Source organism: Artemia sp. Qi Xiang Cuo, chromosome 20 (genome assembly GCF_049724085.1).
Source record: "Artemia sp. Qi Xiang Cuo chromosome 20, ASM4972408v1, whole genome shotgun sequence".
In the NCBI taxonomy this organism is placed as follows: domain Eukaryota; kingdom Metazoa; phylum Arthropoda; class Branchiopoda; order Anostraca; family Artemiidae; genus Artemia; species Artemia sp. Qi Xiang Cuo.
In genome coordinates, this window is record NC_142813.1 from 23991106 (window position 1) to 24000715 (window position 9610).

Consider the following 9610-nt stretch of genomic DNA (forward strand, 5'->3'; position numbering starts at 1 on the left):
TATGAAAGAATGAAAATTAGTTAACGCAAGAGTATCATCTTTGTAGCCTTGTACTTCCAATAGGGAGTATCGTTTTAAAGCCCGTTCTTGATAGGGTCCTTTATTGGAATACAAATTTTCAATTCATCTCATAAAACAAATCAGATAATGTTTTTTTAGTGGATCACATAACTTTCAAAGGCAAAACTCGCTTACTGCAAACTTGGGGTACATAAGAATGGAAGGGGACATGGGAATAGCCGTCCCGAACTCCCAGGATTTAAATAACTATTGCACATGTACCACAGATGAGGGGTATATGTGGATACCCCTAGTGACTGGTACAAAAGGTAATTCTGAATCTCCATCTTTCTACGACTGGAAAATACAGTTTAATAAAATATTCTACAAGTTGTTCATCTGAGGGCGATGGGGATAGCCCTGCCTCCCCGGAATTTGAACTTATATTTGGAACACAGTTAATTTACATAGAAAATCAGCCAAACGGGCAGAGCCAATTTCGGCACAAAAAAGCTAGTCAATTTAGTATACAGCCCTTACATAACCGTATAACCCCAATTCATAAGGGTAGTATTCAAAATGACCCAGGAAACTATAGACCGATATCTGTTTTACCCATTATTTCCCGTGTTTTAGAGAAGTGTTTTAGTATTAGAATGATGAGTTTTTTGGAGGATCATAAGTTACTGGTAAAGATACAATTTGGGTTCCGTAGAAAAAGGACAACGGAACAGGCGATGATTTATTTGACAACTATTATTAATGATGTATTAGATAAAGTTTCAAAATAGGTGCTATATTTTTAGATCTGATGAAAGCTTTCGATACTGTGGATCATGAACTTTTACTTAAGAAGTGTGAGGTGTATGGTTTGAGGGGTAAATCATTAAATTTTTTAAGAAGTTTTTTAAGTAATCGTTATCAGTATGTCCAACTAAATGATACTTCTTCAGAAAAAAAACGAATTGAAAAAGGTGTTCCACAAGGATCAGTTTTCGGTCCTAAATTATTCTTGATATTTATTAATGATTTACCAAATTGTCTAAATAATTTTTGCTATGGAATAAATGAACTAACGGTAAACCCGACTAATGAAACAGTTTCACTTTTTGCTGATGACACAACAGCTATTAGCACAGCTAAGACAGCGGAGCTGCTGCAGATTTCCATGAAAGAATCAGTTAATAGAATTACAGCATGGCTGAGGGTAAATAAATTAAGGATTAACATGGCTAAGTCTAACTTTATTATTTTCTCGCGATCATCAAACTTTTACCCATGGATCAAGGAATTAGATATGCCCAATGGTGTTATAAAACGACTGCGTCTTTTAAATACCTTGGGATTGTAATAGATGAAACTCTATCTTTTAAGGAACATGTTACTTTAACTAGCAAAATTCTGGCAAGAAATCTCGTTATAATGAAGAAACTCCAACATTGTTTTCCCAAGTCTGTCCTTCGCCATCTTTATTTTTCTTTAATACACCCGTATATACTTTATTGTTCAAGTATTTGGCTCTCTACTTTTTCTTCTACCCTAAAACCAATAAGAGTTCTACAAAATCATGCAGTAAGAATTTTAGCCGGTATATCTCCACGTATGTCTGTTAGAGAAATTTACCCAACTTTAAAAATTTTGCCGGCTGCAGGCCTTCGTGAATTCTATGTACTGTGGTTTATTTTTGGACTGCAACAGGATGTTCAGCCTCGTTGTTTTGGTGATCTATTGTCAATTAAGTCTACTGTTCATTCTCATGATACAAGGGGTAGCGCGGACTTCTATGTACCTAGAGGTATATCTTCCCGTTCATGTTTTTCTGTTCTTTATAGAAGTACGCAGAAATGGAATAGTTTGAATAGTGATATTAAGACTATTGGTGACCCCAATATTTGTAGAAAAATCATTAAGGAACTGATTTTTGCTGAATATGAGTTTTGACTGATTAATTGATTTACTGATTGTGGGGGTTTTGTTGATATGATGTTCCCAGAGGAAGTATAATATATGATATTATTTTGTATTTATTGTTTAGTGTGATGGTATTAGTGGTATCGGTGGCCAAGTGTTCTTTGTTTTAAGGATTTTGTTTTCTCTACCTCCCCCACGGACAAGCTTTGCTTTTTAGGGGAGGCAGCAATAATTTTTTGTTGATATGTTTTTTTTTTCAATAAATCCTTCTTCTTCTTCTACAATACAATGTGAAAAACACAATCCTTCAGAGCGATCACACTCATTTTTTGTGGTCTTTATAGTTATGCCGCCGAAGAGAATTAACTGTAACATCCTGACACCCGATCAAGTTTTGAGCCTATTGGTACAGGAAACAATTCTTGAAAGTTTCAAGCCAATTGGACTGCCAAGATCAAACATGCCAGCTTTTTTCTGCAATAAAACCTATATGTGATCAATGGTCAATCATCATGATTCACACCCCTTTCCCCTGCGGCTGCGTGGGCTATGTCATCCCCGTAAGCACGCTTATTAGACCTTTACACCTTTTTGAGGAAAATGGCTTTCTGACAATTTTGAGGTGTCCAGGGTACTAAAAGCTGAAATATCAGATCAAACCAGCCCCCTCTTTTTTCTCTACGAATCAACCCTTCAATTTGAAGTGGTTGGAAAAGAAATAATGATGGGAGACCTATCGTACTTCGCTTATTCAGCGCTATCGTGTTGATCATAATTTTAATTAATCAAGGAATCAAAACCACTCGAATCATGTTTATCTCCTTAGGTAATATATCTGTTTGTATGTAGTCTTTGATTTACTTCTGCTTTTAGAGTAAGACAAAGACGGGGGAGATGAATCTTCTGTGTCATAAATTTAAGAAATTTGTTTTTCGCCTCAAATTTTTATGTCAAATCTTTGTGCTGAAGAAATTCTGCTTCTTATGAACTTGCACCCCTTTTCCCTCATGGTACTCCATTATTTAGGAATATGGCTGTTACAAATTCAGGTAATCTTATGCATTAAAAGCCGTTAATTTTTTTTTCCTGTCTAGGCTTACGGGCACGGGTCTTCAGTTACCACCCCGGAAGTTCCAGTACGGCAATCAATTGCACATTCCAAAATAACATTGGATTCAGTAAAAATGAAGATTATTTTTTAATGTATTTCAGGTTCTAGAACGCTGTGAATGTTGCTTCTTTTTGTTCGCTTTTCTATATGCTGGCTCATCCAGAACTTATTAACAATTTGGTATCAAATTTATTACAGTTATAATTTTGACAATTGTGCATACTGTTATTCAGTATAAAGTATATTCTGTATTTTTTTATATATTATTGAGAAAAATATACAAAAACCGTGGCTTTCTTTGGTATAAGATTATTGAAAAAAAAACGATATTTTGGTTCAAAAATCGATTAGATTGATTAGAATCAAAACTCAACCTTAGTTTTTTGAAAAGCGAGTTAAATATCTTTAGCTCCAGTTACATATGCAGAAGTTAATTTTCAATAATTCATTTCTTACTATGATTCTCCTGTCGTTGGAAACTTAACGAAGAGTATATGAATTAGTTATCCAATATATTTATATACTGAATCTTTCTTTGTTAGTGAGTGCTGGTAAGGCAACTCTCAGACACTGTCACATTGGAGGAGACTTGCCTCCCCATGATTGGCCTGCCTCCTCATGAGTGCAACACTGGTTTGATAGTTGCTTGAAATTTTGGCACTCTTTCATTAGCTGGACTCTTATATATTGTTAGTTTGGTTAATGCTAATGAAATAAAATAGGATGACTATATAATAGTTTAGAAACAAATTTGGGCTATATATTTACACATTAGGGGGGTGGGGGCAAAGCATAGATTTATTACGTAACCTCACCTAGGTACCTCTTTCCCCCAAAAAAAACAAAAAACAACACTTTGAATATCGTATACGCAATTAAAACCACGCTATACATTGTATTTCTCTACAGCGGAGTCTTGTATCATCCCGTTGAAAAACGGGTTTTTCAACGTGTCTCGGAGTTTGAGATATAAAAAGAGTCCAACTAATGAAAGAGTATCGAAATTTTCATAGTAAGTTACCTATTTCTGTTGTTGTTTCACCACGCAACCCCCTCCTCCACCCCCAAAATTCCTGCATATGTGCGTTTCTCATTTAAATTATTTAAAATTATTTTTATCTTGTCCCACTGCTAATGGGCTATAAGCAAAAGAATGTATCCTTATCAATTAAGGCTGATTGATCTAACGAGCTAGAATGAACTCTAGACAATTATATAGCTAATGTAATACGGATTCCTTACCTGCCCTTTGGTTCTATGGATTTGTGGTTTGGGTGGAAACTTTTATGACAGGATATATGTATTTATTCGGACGTTCAATCCATACTGTTACAGTTTTTATTCTTTTTTGTAACTTTATGCTTAATAAACGCCCACTGACTGTGATCGTGTAATCACGTAATTTAGTTCCTGACGCGTAATAGGTAGCATCTAAGAAGCATAGATTCAATTAAGATAAATCGCGGTCTCTACACGTAAAACGTAACAATAAATCGTTATTTTTCAAATGTTCTCTATATTACACTTCACCATACAAGACAATTTGATCTTTCTGAGTCAGTTCTTATCGATAGTTTTTCAAACCATAATAAAGGTTTGATTTATGTGTTTCTTTAAATGGGATACACTCTTTTTCCGAGCCTTAAATTATAAAGTAGCAAGAGATTGCTCAGATTGGGGAAGTTCAAATGTAGAGATATAACAGGTACTTTATTTTGCATGGTTTAACTAATATTAAGCACCTTATGGGTACATATTTACACTGAATCCATTTCCCTAAGAAAAAAACATGTATAGAATAAAACACATACAAACTACACGTAATGTGTATTTCCTATATTTTTAAGTTAGTGCTTGTAGACCAAACTCTTACAAAAATTGTTGTGTTGGGAATTTTCAATTTCATAGTTAAGTCCTTGGAATTATAATATCCACAGCAGCACGTTTAGAGCTCTAGCAACTCAGCTCCGTGTATTGCATTGCAACAAAAGCAGTGAAATAAGAAAATAGGTAAATATAATTGTTACCGGAAAATCTATAACTTCTTAGAGAAGAAGATCAACCACGATATGTCCAATTTGAGACAAATAAGGAAAAGAAAATAAAGGAAGATTTTTTGTATGGTAGCCAGAAGAGAAATGTACAGGATTGGTGCGCCCGCAACACGAGGCATGCAACACGAGGTGAAGGTAATATTTCTTGGTTGTTTTGGTTTGGGCAATTACTTAGGGCATTAATTAGGGCAACAAAAACAGTGAAATAAGAAAATAGCAAAATATAATTGTTACCGCAAAATCTATAGCTTCTTAGAGAAGAAGATGAACCACGATATATCCAGTTTTAGACAAATAAGGAAAAGAAAATAAATGAAGATTTTTTGTATGGTAGCCAGAAGAGAAATGTTCAGGATTGGTGCTCCCGCAACACGAGGCACGCAACATGTGGCGAAGGTAGTTTTTTGGGGTTGTTTTGGTTTGGGCCATTACTTTTGTTCTAGTGGCAGTCCTGTTTCGCGTAATCAAGCCGAAAGAAAATAAATAATTTATAGGAAAATAATTCAAGTTCGATATGTCATAAAATGTGTGCTTTCGGAAACTGTAATGCCGATCTGTGAGATCTGTGTGATCTATAATCCAGATCTGTGACTGTGCACAGCTGTTTATGCAGTCCATGCAAGCAATTATACACTTTTAGTGGCTCAAGCCAAACTTGATACATAACGAAAGAGATAGAAAATAAAAATCACGGACGGCCCAGCATGATCAATAGCTGAAGAGCGTGTTGGAAGGTAGATGTAAAGATTCCCTAGTGCTAAATACTCCCCTTCTGCGGAATGTCTCCTGCACACGACTTATGGTGAAAAACAAAGTAAAACGCCAAAAATATTAACCCATAATATTTTAATTCATTGATTTTTAACTATCGAAGACTTGAACTTTGCTTCTCTCTATTAGGTTAAGGGGTAATGAGCAAAAGTTAGCATAAGCCCGAAGCTGCTTAAGACTCTTAATTGAGAAAATGATTATCTTGCATTTTATCGTGGTGTATTACCCGGTAGTTACTTTTCTCTAGTTAATTAAAATCCATAGGTGGCAAAAGACTTAAACTGGCTGAAAAAAGAACATTTGTAACAAAGAAAATAAAATTTTAAAAAATAAACTTGCGCCTTTGACGTAATTTGCCCGCACAGGGTATTTAGGACATTATGAATAATGTCAAGTGATTTTTGTTTTTAGATGAAATGGCCATTGATACCGAGAGTCCCTTTTTCCAGAGGCACAGGGGCTAAACCTGTGATTGTAATCGAATCTATTTCGACCAAAGTGAGTATTTATGGTATCTGTGTAGCCCTTCCAACTTCGGTTTGTTGGGGCTCAGTCTGCTCGTTTTGGTGGGTTTTCTTAATTCTGACACATGTCTACTTCTTTTATAGTGTATATGTCAGGCCGTATCCAGGGGGGTATTATCCGATTTGAACCTCCCTCCCCCCCTCGAAATTTTTGTCTGGCTCGTAAAAACGTAACAAAAATGGATATAAACAAATTTTTAAAAGAATGTATTTCTTGTATGTATGACTGTCAGCGTTGGCAGTCAACTTTTTCAGTTTTATGCAAGGTTTGATGGTGACAGGTTAGGTTGAGTTCGATTTTTAACTCATTTCTGAGACTTATAACCTAATGTAACTTAACCTAGGTTAGGTTGGGCTAGGTTGGATTGTCAACCCATTTCTGATAATTATAACCATACTTAACATAACTTTAACTTTAGCATCAAAGCTTGTATAAGACTGAAAAAGCTGATTCGCAAAGCTAGTTGAATCAAAACAGAGAAAAAGGAATTTCGGACATTTATCGGTGAATGTCGACATTAACCAAATATCGGACATTCACAGCAACATATATAGGATTATATATGCATTTACTTTATCTATAATTAAGTTACACAAGCTAAGAGTTTAACTCTTAGCCCCCCCCCCCAAAAAAATACATTTATTGTTTTGATAAATTGTCCTGTTCTTTGTTGTTTTGATGATTGTATTCCCCCTCCTTAAAAAAGTGAATGTGCCTTCCAAATTCACAGGAGGGTAATTCTTATGGAAAAAAGTTAACTTCAAAATCATTGGATAAGGAACGATTGTCTCTCCTTCCATAGGTAGATTAAGATCGGTTGCGTAATGCGTTAGACAACTTTCACAGTACGCACGTAATTTACAATGATAAATAAGTGGATAAGTTTGGTTACGGCAAGCATCATCTTTCAGACTTAAACAAGCCATTCAAACTAGGCTTACGTAGAAATCCATGAATCCGTCATTTTGTCGTATAAAGTTGTCACAATCATCGTGACCCTTCTGTTTAAAAATTAAAAACGTAGAATGGTGATGGAGATTCAAGCTCTGATCAAGTACGAAAGGCCTTATTAATGCCGCAGAGGCAAAAGGTGAAAATAGATTAATTACTCATTCAAGCATTTTGTTGCTGTTATGTTGACTTTTTCGTAATGTGATGTGAAATTTTCAGCAGAGCTCGTCTACTTAGTACTGCCCATGTTACGGACAGAATTAGCTCCGTAACATTAGGCTACTCCATAGCATAACTTAAACACAATGTCTTAAGTTATGCTAATATCAAAGATTGTACTGTGTTGTGTGAAAGAACCATTAGTCCATGCTTTACCGCTACATAAATTTACGGGGGAGGGAAGCGACTGAAAACTGAACTTCATTGTTGCCTTGTTTGTTTGTTTGTTTTTGTTGTTGTCTTTTTTGCTTTTCTTTATTCTTATCAACGGCCATTGTACATCTAAGCCTGCCGGATCGACACTATATTATATTAAATAAAAAAAAAAGTTTTTCTTCAACTGAAAGTTAGGAACGACGTTAAAACTTAAAACGAACAGAAATTATTCCGTATATGAAAGGGGCTCAACGCCTCGCTCTTTACGCTAAAGTTTTTAATTATTAAAAAAAAAAAAATTGAGTTGTGAAAAAGTCAAACTTTAGCGTAAAGAGCGAGGCGTTGAGGAGGGGACAGCCCTTTCATATATGGAATAATTTCTGTTCGTTTTAAGTTTTAACGTCGCTCCTTACTTTCAGTTAAAAAAAACTTGTTTTTTTATTTAATTTTTGAACGCTTCTGAGTTAATGCAGATTTTGATTTTGGCTCAACGTACATGAATAATTAAAACAAAATTTGCATATTAATTTTAATTTCATTTGGTTAAATGGCTTTCTTGAAACTTGTTTAATTTTATTTACGAACGTTTTTATTATTAATAAATATACGTAACTTACGAATTAACTTACGTAACGAAATTCTATATTCATATATTTTTAATACGTATATCAGAGGGTTCGCCCCCTATTCAATACCTTGCTCTTTAAGCTAAAGTTCGAATTTTGTTCCAATTCTTTAAAAATGACCTCTTAATCACAAATGCCGTTAATTAGAATAAATAGCTCTTATGAAAGTACTAAAAAAAATCTTTGGCTTAAAGAGCTAGGTACTGACTAGGGGGTGAACCCAATCATATACGTAATGTTTTCTGTCGTTTTAAGTTTTGATGTTGCTCCTTACTTTCAGTTGAAAAACTTGTTTTTTTTGTATATAATTTCTGATCTTTTTTTAGATAATGCTGGGAAATCCGGCGCCCCCTTAATAGCAATGTCCCTTCCCCCATGAAAACTTTCTTCATGGAAAGATCCTCCCACATAACCCGCTCCTTACTTACAGTTCCCTCCTTACTTACAGTTCGTTACCAAGAACTGTTTGATGCTATATACAAGCGATTAAGTTTTAGCTACAAACACAGTTTATATAATTAGGCTAATTATATATACTGTGGCTACAAATAACACGTTTGCCTGATAACTGGCTGGCAAAAGCAGCCTACGCAGAGATGTTGGGCTCTATCAAAAGCGCAGCTTTGCCACAACATATCAACGATTTGGGGAATAAGAGGCGTTGGAGGAGGCCTAGTTTCCCTCCAATCTTTTTGGTCACTTAAAAAGGGTGCTAGAATTTTATTTTCCTTTTGAATGAGCCCTCTCCTGATGTTCAGCACCATTGGTTCAATACGATAACTCCTGGGAAAAAGAAAAAAAAAGTAAACACACGTTCGTGATCTTTCTTTGGCAAAAAAAAAACAAGAACAAAAATTCCCAATTTTTAAGATAGGATCTTGAAAACTCTACAGTAGGACTCTCTGATACGCTGAGTCTGATGGTGGGATTTTCATTTCGATTCTTTGACTTTTTTGGGTGTTCCACTCCCCCCATTTTTGAAAATCAGCAAATTTTCTCAGGTTCATAGGAATTTTCCGCGGGGGAAGGGGGTGTTTTTTGGGGGGTTATTTTCCGCAGGGGGTATTTTCCGGGGGGGGGGGGGGTAAACGCCGGCCACCCTTTTGAAGATATAGTTCTTCCAAATCATATGCTACGTATTTTCTGTTTCTGAAAGGAATGCTATTAATCTACACTTATGTCAGTAGAAAGGCCCCTATTGATCCCGGGCGAACCACGTGGTTTATGGTTTTTGTCAGTGAGAATGAAAAAACATGATTTTTCTCACTTTGATGGATGTTTTTTGG